General features: G+C 45.5%; 1 protein-coding gene across 4 annotated transcripts in view; it reads left to right on the forward strand.

The window, feature by feature from the left end:
- Positions 1-370: 370 nt before the first annotated feature.
- The window catches only part of LOC143171988 (very long chain fatty acid elongase 7-like), a 36,441-nt gene continuing 23,296 nt past the window's right edge, over positions 371-13,515 (forward strand). For 2 of the 4 annotated variants that reach the window (XM_076361184.1, XM_076361186.1), the window contains exon 1: positions 371-760. The gene's annotated coding sequence lies outside the window, so the exon portion shown is untranslated. Of the gene's footprint in view, positions 761-2,824; positions 2,848-4,012; positions 4,140-13,515 lie in introns of those variants that run through there. The other 2 variants (XM_076361182.1, XM_076361183.1) reach the window with 2 other exon arrangements.

Raw genomic sequence — 13,515 nt, forward strand, 5'->3', positions numbered from 1 at the left:
GTGTTCAGTTTTGGGCCCCTCACTACAAGAAGGCCGTCGAGGTGCTGGAGCGTATCCAGAGAAGGGCAACGAAGCTGGTGAAGGGTCTAGAGAGAACAAGTCTTATGAGGAGCGGCTGAGGGAACTGGGGTTGTTTAGCCTGGAGAAAAGGAGGCTGAGGGGAGACCTCATTGCGCTCTACAACTACCTGAAAGGAGGTTGTAGCGAGGTGGGTGTCGGTCTCTTCTCCCAAGTAACTAGCGATAGGACGAGAGGAAACGGCCTCAAGTTGCGCCAGGGGAGGTTTAGATTGGATATTAGGAACAATTTCTTCACCGAAAGGGTTGTCAAGCATTGGAACAGGCTGCCCAGGGAAGTGGTTGAGTCACCATCCCTGGAGGTATTTAAAAGAGGTGTAGATGTGGCGCTTAGGGACATGGCTTAGCTGGCTCCAAGACTGAACTGCTGCTGGCCAAAGCTGAGCCAATCAACAACGGTGGTAGCACCTCTGTGATAACATATTTATAAGGGGAAAAAAACCTGCTGTGCAACGGCAGCTGGGAGAGAGAGAAGAGTGAGAATATGTGAGAGAAACAACTCTGCAGACACCAAGGTCAGTGAAGAAGGAGGGGGAGGAGGTGCTCCAGGCGCTGGAGCAGAGATTCCCCTGCCGGCCATGGTGAAGACCATGGTGAAGCAGGCTGTCCCCCTGCAGCCTATGGAGGTCCACCGTGGAGCAGATATCCACCTGCAGCCCGTGGAGGACCCCACACCGGAGCAGGTAGATGTGACCTGAAGGAGGCTGTGACCCCATGGAGAGCCTGGTTGCTGCTAGCTCCCTCTTTCAAAATTTAAATGTCTCTGACTTCCTGTGTGTCTCTGCTTTCTTCGTGTTTGCAGGTCACAGCTGTCTCCTTCATGCTGCCTTTCCCCTGCTGCATATAACTGTATGTTAATCATTTACCTGCCGTGAGCAGGTCAACCATTATTTCTGTCCTCTCCCAACCCTCACAGACTTGCCTGATGATTTGAATTACCTTTGCTCCTGAAGCGCACAGAAGGCAAGGCCACTTACTCTCTTTATGAGGTTCCAAAGAGAGAAGTAGCAGCTGTTGTTGCTAACTAACACTGTTGGCATCGAATGTGTTAGAGCTGTTAGCTTGCATCTGGTAATTGTTGTTATTTCTTTCCATTAATGACAACAGCCTTGCATTTTGAAGTCTACAGGTGACCTACTTAGTTTTTATTGTTGTGCACCACAGTGTCCCATTTTGTCTCAGCCAAGGCAGCCCTATCAGGCATGGGAAAATAGATATTACAACACATGAGGAATATTAATTGCTTGCTGAGCCATATAGCCGCATTCCTCTGGACAAGTCAAGACTTATTAGTCTTAAGGCTCCCAAGGGCTCTGTCTGAGCAGGGATGTGCTGGTTCCTAAGGTCTGTTTGTAGTTTTTCTTGGCTGATGTCTTAAAAAAAATGGTTTTGAACCAAGAAATCAAAAGTTTCCTTTTGGCCAATCTCAGTGATCTTATTAAGATGCCCTCTCAAAAGCCCTGGGATTTCCTCACCTGTCATAATCCTAACAGTTCCAACAGGAACATGAAGCAAACCCAAAAGCTCAAGGTCCTCCTCCTAATCTCCAGCCTAATCAATTGCTCAGTGATGTGGAGTTTCTGCAGGATTTCTGTTACAAGCTATGTTTCTCCATCCCCATCCTGCCACCTGTTTTTCAAGTTCTCATAATATTTCCACACTCATAACAAGCTTTTGATGCTGGTTCTGCCTCTTGTGGTCTCAAACTTCTGGTTCTGAGCTGTCCTCCAACTCAGAGGCCCCTTCTGCACTTACACATTGACTGTGTATTAATTTCACAGTATCAGCCCACAGTCCCTTCATCTTGTGCTTTTCTGCACATCATAAAATGAGTTTGCCTCTTTTCTTCAATTTTGCCTTCATACCCTCTCCCTGCTACTTGTTTTTGCCTCTTCTTTTGACTCAAGCTATTATCTCTATGCTAATGATCTCAAAAGCTGTAATTTATAGCTTTCTGTGGACTAAAGTGACAAACTAAAAAGGAGCACCTATTTACACGCTAGGAATCCCCCATCACCTTTCATTGTGCCCCTTTGCTTCTCTAGATGGGAGTCATTGGGGAGCATTATCTTCATCCTAAATAGCTTCTAAGAGAGGAACATACATATGTACTGCAATCTTTTTGGGGTGAAAGTGTGCCCTGAAGTACTGAGCTAAAGCTCACCAGTTTTGCTTTATTTTTTTAAACAAGGAATTATTCCGTCTTCCTAGTGCTGCCTTGAGTGACCCTTAGTTGCCACCGATCCCTCAGCATCAAGAAGCCGCGCTGCAATTCGGACTTCTCCGTGCTCGCAGAAAGCGCTAGTGAGAGATCCAGGGGCGTCTGGAGAAACCCTGAACACTGCAGCAGTGGATATCGCAACAGGGAGAAAATCAGTTGTCTTTTTCCTATTCTTAGCCTCGACCCCCCGCCCGATCCCCCAGGGAGCCCGGCCGCGGGGGAAGGGCAGCCCCCGGGACCGCGGAGGGCGGCACGGCTTCCCGCCGCGGGCTGCTCGCCCGCCCCTGGGCGCAAATGTCAAACAGTGCCCGAAACCCCCCTCCGCCTCTCGGGAGGGGGCGGGAAAGGCAGCGACGGAGCTGGTGACTCAGTGCCGCCGGCGCGGCCCTGGGCGCGAGTGTGGGTGTGAGCGCGGCGGAGGGCGGTGCCGCGGCGGCGGGGGCCGGGCCGGGCCGCGCCACCCCCGTCTGCGCGCCGTCCCGCCGGCCGCCCCTCCGCGCAGTTGCTGCCCGGCGGCTGCGGGGACGGGTGGGGCTGTGCTGCTGCCGCGTGAGTGGTCCCGGCAAGAGCGAGAAACTTCGGGGTGCGGGAGGGCACCGGGTGCCCGCCGCCTTCCTCCCTGCCGCCCGCTAGCCTCTGCGGCCGCGTGGCGTGGCGTGGCGGCCGCGGGGTCCGGGGTGGTGTTGGGGAGGGGTGAGGCGGGTGCGTGTCCCTCCGGCCTCCGCCGTCTCTGCGCGGGGTCCCTCCCGCGCTTGTGCGCGCAGGGCTGGGCGGGCTGGGGATGGGGCTGGGCCCCGGGGTGCCTCCTGCCCACCTACCCCCCAAACTCCCTGGTTGTGCCCGCACCCCCCATGTTTCTCCCGCAAATTCCCGGCTGTGCCTCTTCTTTCCATCCTCAGGCTGCACCCGCATCCCTGGTCCCTGTCCCCGGCTGCACCCCGCTGTGCCTTCCCCCCAAATCCTCTGGCTGAGCCTTGCAGTTCCTGTCTCCCCAAACCCCTGGCTGCACCCACATCTGTCTCCCAAACCCCCGTCTGTGCCCCACTGTGCCATTTCCCCAAACTTTCTGGCTGCACCCTGTGGTCCCTGTCTCCCCAAAACCCCATCAGTGACTTGCTGTGCCTTCACCCCCAAACCCTCTGTCTGTGCCCCACAGTGCCTATTCCCCCAGACCCCCTGGCTGCATCTCACACCCTGCAGTGCCTGGCCCCCAAGTTCTCTGGCTGTGCTCCACACCCTGTGGTATCTATCCCCTTAAACCCTCTGGCTGTTCCCCACACCGCCTGTCCCTCTAAGCCCTCTGGCTATGCCCCACATGCACTGAGCTCATCTTCCTGTCTTGAAGAACCAGTCACACCAAGGGTGAGGCATGGGGATGGCCTCTGCCTTGCACAGGAGGCTGCATCAGGGATTTTATTCTTGAAAAATGCCTTTTTCCCTCATCCACACCCCAGAGAGAAGAGTGGTCCCAGATGTCAAGAGATGGAGGCCTCTTTCTCTGCAGGGGCGAAGGTTGGAGGCAGTCAGGGGAGAGGTGTGGCCCATGTGGTTAAGATGATGATATTAAAATGTAGGGCTGGAGGGATGATGTCTAGTCAGGGGTTGTCTAGCAAGTTGAAAGTGGGGCAGTTGTCTGGCTTGCTGCCTTCCTCCTCCTCCTTGGAGACAGGTCTCCTCTGCTGCTGCGCATGGTGGGTCCGTCCCCAAGGACTGGCAGCAGCGAGGCTGTGAGCTGAGGAAGCAGGTGTGTGCCAGCACATGTGGCTGATGAGGCTGCATTGGGCCAGTCTCTTGGACTTGCCCTTTGCAACCATGGATGTCGTGTGCATTGTTTGAGCGTTGTAAGTACATTGATACTTAATTTGTAAATATGTTGTAAGTATGTTGATACTTTGGTTGGGTTTTGGGCCTCGCTGCTGCTAGGATAGAATTGGATGATGCTTGAAAAGGTGTAGTGAGGCTGCAGACCAACTCTTACTGATTTCTTTGCTTGCTTGTGTAGGAAATCAAGATAAGTTAACTAAAGCTGTTCAGACAAACCAGAAACCTTATAGCTGTGTATGGATACCCTCTTCCTTACTCCATTGTAACTCAGTCCTTCCCAGACCCGCATGTAGGTCTGTACTGAACGTTGCTATGTGGGAGAAGTTTGAACAAGTTTTTCTGGTTGTTGGGAGCAGCCTGGGGACTGCACGCTGCCTGACTTACTCTGCTGCTCATCATCTGGGGTGCTGCCTGGGAAGCATTCGAGCTGCCTTGGGTAGAGGTAGCATCGTTGTGTATCGACATGGCATTAGGCAATGTGGATGTACCCTGAAAATGCTTCACTGAAGAATGGGTGCACTTGTACTTACATGTTTGCTTGAAGAAAAAGTACAAAGACCTAGGATATGAAAACCTAGCCAAATGTAGGCTTAAAGTCTTCCTAGGCAGCACCTTTGTTGCAAGTGCAGGGAATAATGCAGCTTTATGGTATTTCATTATAATGTGTCAATCAACTTTCTATTAAATAGTATTTATTTACTGGTAGAGTGAGGCAGGTTATGGTACAGGAAACAATATTCATGGAATGTGTTGGGAAAGATGCCATGGCATTAGTTAAGTAATACATGCCAAATAGGATTTGGCTAGTTATGAAAGTTTCTAGTGAAAGTTTCTAGCCCTACATTTTAATATCATCATCTTAACCACATGGGCCACACCTCTCCCCTGACTGCCTCCAACCTTTGCCCCTGCAGAGAAAGAGGCCTCCATCTCTTGACATCTGGGACCACTCTTCTCTCTGGGGTGTGGATGAGGGAAAAAGGCATTTTTCAAGAATAAAATCCCTGATGCAGCCTCCTGTGCAAGGCGGAGGCCATCCCCATGCCTCACCCTTGGTGTGACTGGTTCTTCAAGACAGTTATGAAAGTTTCTAGATTTGGCTAGTTATGAAACAAAGCCCTTCCTGGCTTTGTTTCGCTCTGCTGCAATAAACCGGGAAACCTTTTTTTTTTTTTCTTCCCCTACCTTGTACTTCTGCTCTTCCTCATGGATCTACTTCTACCCCGTACTTCTGGTTTAATGCTTATCTTATCTCTTCCTCGGGCCTGCCCAGTTGCTTAACATACAGATTTCTGGAGGTGTGGGCAGATGCGGAGCAAGGCAGAGGGGTGAGGAGAGACAGGCACGGGAGGCGTGTGTGTGGTGAGGGAAGGGGGAGGATGTTGCCTCTGTGCCGTGTTCAGGTGCAGGAAGTGGAAGGGAGCCAGGATCCCTTCCTGGATCTTTGTTAGCTGTTTGTTGAAATCATGTTTGTTTGTCATATTCTGGATCTAGTTTTGCAGACTTCAGGTGGCATCTCTCTCTCCCTGACGCCTCTCTGCACTGGCATTGCTGTCAGAGGCCACTGCCCCATAATTCTCCTGGTGAAGGCTGGTGCAAGCTCCCTGGTCTGCCCCAGCTGAAACGAGATAGTTTAGCTCCCAACTGTGGGTTAAACTAATCTGACTTGCTTTGTCTGAAGTGGATTAAGGACAATTTGTAAACTATGGATAGTAGAGCTATGGCACATAGGCAAGGATGAATAGATGGGGTGGTGTCCTCTTTAGTGGCACAGCATGATTTTTATAAAAATCATTTTATAGCCCAACTTTAATACTGATTTCAGACTAGTGGATGTCTGAAGCTTTAAGCTACTTCCCAAATCCTGGGTAGCTGAAAAGGAAGAAATACTCCATTACTCTGTCCCTCACAGCAGCTTTTCACTGTTCTGGTTTTCTTTCCTGAAGTCACAGCAGGTGACACACACACGCAGGTGCAGTTTTTCATTGGTTTCCCTGTTGCCCAAGTACATATTAAGTTTGAAAACTGACAGATTTGATTACATTTTTATCTATTGCAATTTATAGATGCTTCAAACAGCAGTTCTGGTAGGCCTTTCTGAGTATTTAGGAGGAAGCTGTTCTGTGCTTAGAAGCCACCCCTGAGGCAGAAAGGGATGGGAGCTAAGTACTGGGAAATTCAAACAGAGGCTATTCAAACATTAAGAATAATTGTTGCCATAAAAAAGACTTAAAGCATGTCACAAAAGCTTCACGGTTGTTTTAGGTTTAATTTTAGGAGCTTTCTGCTCACTTAAAATTACTTTAAATGTTATTTAAAAGTGGGGTAGTTATTCTGCATTGTTGTACAGTGCTAGCAAGCAGGTCCCGTGTGCTTGCCCAAGGGCCTTCCTCCAGTACCCAAGCTCAGTGCTGCATCTACGGAGGGCAAATGCAGCCTAAATGGTAAAAAGTAAACCTTTTACTACTTGAAAATATCAGATTATTAGAACAAAAACATAGCATTAACAAAATAAATAATTCATTTTGTAAGCCTGATTGTACTTTTTTTAACGTTGTTGTTTTTTTTAAGGCAAGAAAATGAAAGCCAGAGGGTCATGCAGTACTGTTTTATTTTCTGTAGCCTGTTGTCACATGTTCAATTTACAAGAAGTTTTGAAAAGTTGCAAGTGATGTAGCAGTTAAGAATTTTTCTATCCTTCTGATACTTAGTTGAAATCAAAAAAGTAATAGAAATTATTTCAGCTGAAATTAAATATGTAAGTTTACCCTGATGAGAGACAGCAGAGCAACTCAGATGTCTCTTTTCTTTACCTGTCTTTGGTTTCAGTGTTTAATGCTGACCATTGAACTGGAAATGTTGAATAGTGTGCATGTGGTTTGTTTGTTTGGAGGATTTTTTGGTTTTTTTGTTTGTTTTTTTTTTTACTAAAATCATGTAGTAAAATGCTTTCCATGTGTCTGTTGATGTATGTCTTGATTTTTTTTTTAATTATTTTTTTCTGCATGTATTTTGCTATTTATGTTCTGTCTGCTTATCATGGTCACACAAAATGTTTTAGCACTGAAGATGTTGACTAGAGAAAAGACCTATAAGTAGTTCATAAATTGAGTAATGTGAGAAGAATACACAGTTTAGAGCAGCACAGGTGTAAAAGTGTCTTGGTTGTTATCTTGGTACCAGATGAGAATCTGAGGAACTGAATTTCAGTAGCATTTTTAACTTTGAATCCTGAGCTACCACACAAATGTCTTAAAAACTACTTGTAAAGCCTATCCATCCCAAAGCAAACTCTGGGTTCCACCTGCAGAGTAGCACAGGTGTCACAAGGAGGACAAATTTAGGTGTCAACAAATAAACTCTATGAATCATCTTATTTGCCAGGAGCAATTGTATTCAGATTGCCCCTCTTAACTGTGTCAGGGCTGTGTTTCTCATCACAATAAAAGCAGTGAATGCTGACTCTTATCTCCACTCCCCCCGTGATATGGTTTAACCTCAGTCGGCAACTGAGCACCACAGAGCTGCTTGCTCACTTCCCCCCCCTGCCCGGGTGGGATGGGGGAGAGAATTGGAAGAGTAGAAGTGAGAAAACTCGTGGGTTGAGATTGATACCGAGTACAAAGGAATATTGAAGAGACATCTGGTTCTCTTCACTGGACATAATGTAGCCAAGCTTGACATATTCTCTGAATAGATAAGCCAAACATTCAGTAGGGGTTTACTCTGTGCAGTAGGGGTATACTCTCTGGATAGATAAGCTAAACATTCAGTAGGACAGAAGACCTTGAAACTTTGTAGATAAGAAAGTGATGCTGAAGACAGCTAGTTTGTGAAGGTAAAAGTGTGCAAACCGAGCCAAAGAACGAACTGTGCATGCGCAAGAACTGAGTTCAACTAGCAGTCATGGTGAGGAAGACTATCGACGACCACCAGAGGACCCTGAAAGACCACCAATGGACATAAGAGCGCATGTGTAAAGACTTTTACATATGTTAATGAACTAACATTAATATGTTAATCATGCCTCGGAAAACTAATGAATATGTATATTTTGACTGTACTTAACTCCTATAGTTAAGCAGCTCGGCGCGCACATTAGGTGGAGTGATCCCCTGTGCGTCCGGCGCCGCAATAAAGAATGCCTGCTTTCTAAAACTCCAAATTGAGTCTTAGAGAGTTTTTCATCTGCCGACTTACGGTAACAGTTTTGGCGACCCAGATGGGACACAGCTCTTGAGCCTCGACGGATCCTGGGATCGCGGAACCTCAGCCGGCACCGAGGGATTCTCGGAGAGGACTTCTCCCGATCCCCGGACCGAAGAGCCCCTGAGCGAAGACTACTGCTTTGTGAGTAATAAGGCATTCTTTCGGAAATTTGGTTACCTGCCCGTCAGACGCAGCGAAAGCTCCGCAGGGTTGGGTTTAGGACCCGGGTAGGGGCTAGTCCCCATTTGGTAGGGGTTAAATGTCCCCGTTTGGTAGGGGTTAAATGTCCCCGTTTGGTTTGGAAGGGGTTAAAGTCCCCGTTTGATTTAAAAGGGATTAGAATTCCTGCTAGCAACCGCGGTAACAAATATTGTAAGAACTTGTCTATTATTGCAAGTATTGTCTGTTTGTTATAGTTCATCTGTTTGTTATAGTGATTGGTTATTTGTGTTGTTGTATGAAAGACTTGTCTGTGTGTGTGATTCCCTGTGTATAAAATGGGTGCCGGACCATCCACGGGTGAGGGAATTTTAAAGAAATCACCTTTGGGTTGTATTTTAATACATTGGAAACAAATTGCAGGATCCCCTGGTGGGGTCACAAGAAGGGATGATCTAATTAAGTATTGTAATCAATGGTGGCCACTATATAAACTAGAAGATGGAGAAAAGTGGCCAAGGAATGGTACTTTGAATTATAATACCCTGTTACAACTAATGCTGTTTCTGAGGAGAGAAGGAAAATGGGATGAGATATTGTATGCTGATATGTTCTTTACATTGAGGCAGCATCCTGAGTGGCAAAAGAAGTGTGGAATTAATTTGGCCCCAACTGATCCTTTGGTATTGGCATTGGAAAAGGATGAACGAGAGAGAGAAAAAGGGAAAGTGTTAAAAAGGTGTTGTTCGGCATGTAGTATTGGACAGAGATGTTTGAAGTTGACTCAGAAAGAGCAGGAAGAGGATTTAGAGATGTTAGTGGCTCCGGGATTGAGGCAGAGATCCCAAAATCATGGATTTGAGCCCTTCAGGGTGGAGGGCGAATCGGACGATGAGTCTGAGAGAGGCGCTACAAGGGCCACGCCGGTGGCAAGGAGAACTCGTAACCGACAGGGAACCGTGTTGCAAGCTCCGTTAAGGCAAGCAGTAGGGAATGAGGGTCCGGTTGTAGTAAAAGTGCCTTTTTCGATCACAGATTTAAACAACTGGAAAATAGCTGCCGGCAATTATAGAGATGATTCCGATCGAGTGGCCAGTGCCTTTGAAATGATGATAAAAACTCAGGATCCAGATTGGAAAGATATTGAAGTTATCATGCAAGTATTGTTTGATAGTACAGAAAGGGAAATGATTCGTAAAACAGCTAGAACTCAGGTAGAAGCTCAAATAGCTGCGGGAACACTGCAGGGACAAATGGAGCATCATTTCCCTTCAGCTGATCCTGCATGGGATCCAAATGATAATGGAGAAAAATTATTACTGACTCAATATCAAAAATGGGTCCTATTTGGGATAAGGAATGCTATACCTAAAGCAATAAACTGGTCAAAATTATATGAAATTAAACAAGACAAGAAGGAGTCACCCACAGACTTCTTAAATAAGTTAAAAGAAGCAGCCCGAAAATATACAACACTAGATCCTGAATCAGAAGAGGGAAAGAGTCAATTGGCAACTTTATTTATTGGACAATCTGCAGACGACATTCGCAGGAAATTACAGAAACTACAAGGGGCAGATGCTAGAGATTTGGGAAAGCTTTTAGATCGGGCTTGGTTAATATATAGAAACAGAGACCAGCAAAAAGAAAAAGGGAATGCTAGGCTAATCGCAGCATTGGAAGGAGTTCGTGGTTCACAAGGAGGCCAAAGAAGAGACGGATTTGGGGGGGGTCGACATCGGGAAGGTCGCAGTAGGGGATACTCTAGACCCCCATTAGGAAAAACTCAATGTGCTTATTGTAGGAAGGAGGGACATTGGAAACAAGAATGTCCGTTGTTACAAAAAAATGGAAAGTCTGAAACCTCTATATTAAACATAGAAATGGAAGACTGAAGGAAACCGGAGGAATCTTCCCCAGCAGAGCCTCTGGTTAAAATTAAGCTGGGGGAAGATGAAACTGAAATAGAATGTTTAATCGATACAGGAGCTACTTATTCGGTTTTGAATACAAAGAAACATGAGTTAGGATATGATACTGTAAGAATTATTGGTGCGACAGGAAAGCCGGAGATGCGGCCCTTCTTTAAACCTCTAAAATTTAAAATTGGAAAACAATGGGTAACGCATCAGTTTTTGTATCTACCAGGTGCACCAAAACCTTTAATAGGCCGAGATCTACTAGAAAAACTAGAAGCTGAAATAAAGTTTAAGAATGGAGAAGTAGAAGTGTCAATACCTGAATCTAAATTTGTCCAAGCTTCAATATTATTATTGCAGGAAATTGAGCAAATGAAAAGGAAAATCCCGACTGAAGTTGAAGATGCAGTGATCCCTATTGTCTGGGCAGGAGAAATACCTGGAAAATCAAAGAGGGCTGAACCCGTAAGAATAGACCTTATACCAGGATCAACACCGGTAAGATTGAAACAGTATCCCTTAAAATTAGAAGCTAAACTTGGTTTGGTACCTATTATACAAAAGTTTTTGAAATATGGGTTATTAAGAGAATGTGAATCTAAGTATAATACTCCGATTTTACCTGTTAAGAAGGCCGATGGAAAATCTTACAGATTAGTCCAGGATTTGAGAGCAGTAAACCAAATTGTCCAAGATATATATCCAGTAGTGGCAAATCCATATACACTATTAACCGCACTCACCGAGGAACAGGGGTGGTTTACAGTTTTAGATTTAAAAGATGCCTTTTTCTGTGTCCCACTTGATTCCGGAAGCCAGGAATTGTTTGCCTTTGAATGGGAGAATCCTGAGACTGGAAGGAAAACCCAGTACACTTGGACTGTATTACCGCAAGGATTCAAAAATAGTCCGACAATCTTTGGAAATCAACTAGCAAAAGAATTAGAATTATGGAGACAAGAAAACAGAAATGGAGTAATGCTACAGTATGTCGACGATATACTAATAGCTGGGAACTCCCGAGAGGAATGCTTGGAATTGACAGTCAGTTTATTAAATTTCCTCGGACTTAGTGGTTACCGAGTGTCAAAAGGAAAGGCCCAAATTGCACAGGAAACTGTAATATATTTGGGCTTTGAAATTCTGAGGGGACAGAGACAATTAAGTAATGAAAGGAAAGAAGCTATTTGTCAGCTTCCAGAACCTCGAAATGTTCATGAGTTGAGAACCTTTTTAGGAATGGTGGGATGGTGTCGTTTATGGATTGCTAACTATGGACTGATGGTAAAACCCTTGTATGAATTATTGAAGTCATCAAAAGGTTCCCTGCAATGGTCAAATGAAGATCGAAATGCATACATTCAACTCAAAAGAGCTCTGATGAAGGCCCCAGCTTTGGGACTGCCTAATTTAGAAAAGCCATTTGAATTATTTACTCATGAAAGACAAGCAATAGCCCTTGGAGTTTTAACCCAGCGGTTGGGGGAATATAAAAGGGCTGTGGCCTACTTTTCTAAACAACTTGATCCGGTGAGCCAAGGATGGCCGAGTTGCCTAAGAGCAGTAGCTGTAACAGTGTTATTAATACAGGAGGCTCGAAAACTTACTATGGGACAAAAGATAACTGTTTATGTTCCACACATGGTGACCACAGTATTGGACCAGAAGGGTGGACATTGGTTGTCTCCTAGTAGAATGCTAAAATATTAAGTAGTACTAATAGAACTAGATGATGTGACCTTAAAGACTACTACTGTGATTAATCCTGCCATGTTTCTCTCAACTCGACAAGAAGGCGGCAAACCGGAACATGACTGTCTGCAGACCATTGAGGAAGTCTATTCAAGCAGACCCGATTTAAAGGATGTTCCCTTGCAGAATCCAGATTGGGAGCTATACACGGACGGCAGCAGCTTTATGAAAGAAGGAAAGCGGGTATCAGGATATGCAATCACCACCGTCGAAATGGTGGTGGAAGCACAAGCGCTGCCCACCAAGACGTCAGCTCAGAAGGCCGAACTGATAGCTCTCACCCGAGCTCTACAGTTAAGTGCAAATAAGTGTGTGAATATTTGGACAGATTCTAAATATGCTTTTGGAGTAGTACATGCACATGGAGCAATTTGGAAGGAAAGAGGATTGTTATCCTCACAAGGTACGGAGATAAAGCATAAAGAAGAGATCTTGAGCCTACTGGAGAGCATAAAGGCTCCGGCTGCTGTAGCTGTTATGCATTGTAAAGCTCATCAGTCGGGACAAACCGCTCAGGACCGAGGAAATAAGCTGGCTGATTTGGCCGCAAAGCGGGCTGCAGAAAAAGGCATAGAAGAAAATGTATTAGCAATAGTGCCAGGAAAAAGAATCTCCCTTCAAGAAAACCCTATTTACGATAAACAAGATAAAAGATTAATCGAAACTTTACAAGCAGAAAGGCGAGAAGACGGATGGACAGTTACACCTACAGGTTTAGTAGTAATACCGCATTCCCTTATGAATAGTTTAGTAAAGGAAGAACATAACACTGTGCACTGGGGGACTGAAAATTTGTTAAAACATTTACAGAAGTCGGTTATTAGCAGAAATATGGTGGAAATTATTAAATCAGTCACACAAAGATGTGAGTTATGTTGTAAAAACAACCCAAAAACACAGAATAAAATTCAATTTGGAAAAACTATGGAGGGACAGGCACCTGGGGAGTATTGGCAAATAGATTTTACTGAATTGCCAAGAAAAGGAGGGCTAAAGTATTTGTTAGTCCTTGTGGATACATATACAGGATGGCCTGAGGCCTTTCCATGTCGCACCAATAAAGCAAAAGAAGTAGTAAAAATATTATTAAAAGAAATAATCCCAAGATTTGGAGTACCTTTAGGGATGTCATCGGATAGGGGTCCACATTTTGTAGCCAAAGTAGTTACTGAAATAAGCAGACTGTTAGATATTAGTTGGGATTTACATACCCCTTATAGGCCTCAATCTAGTGGTAAAGTAGAAAGAATGAATTGTACCCTCAAGACTCAGTTAAGTAAGATATGTCAGGAAACCTCAATAAACTGGACACAGGCTTTGCCTTTAGCTTTGCTAAGAATTAGAGTCCAGCCAC

This window comes from Aptenodytes patagonicus, chromosome W, assembly GCF_965638725.1.
Source record: "Aptenodytes patagonicus chromosome W, bAptPat1.pri.cur, whole genome shotgun sequence".
Taxonomy (NCBI): Eukaryota; Metazoa; Chordata; class Aves; order Sphenisciformes; family Spheniscidae; genus Aptenodytes; species Aptenodytes patagonicus.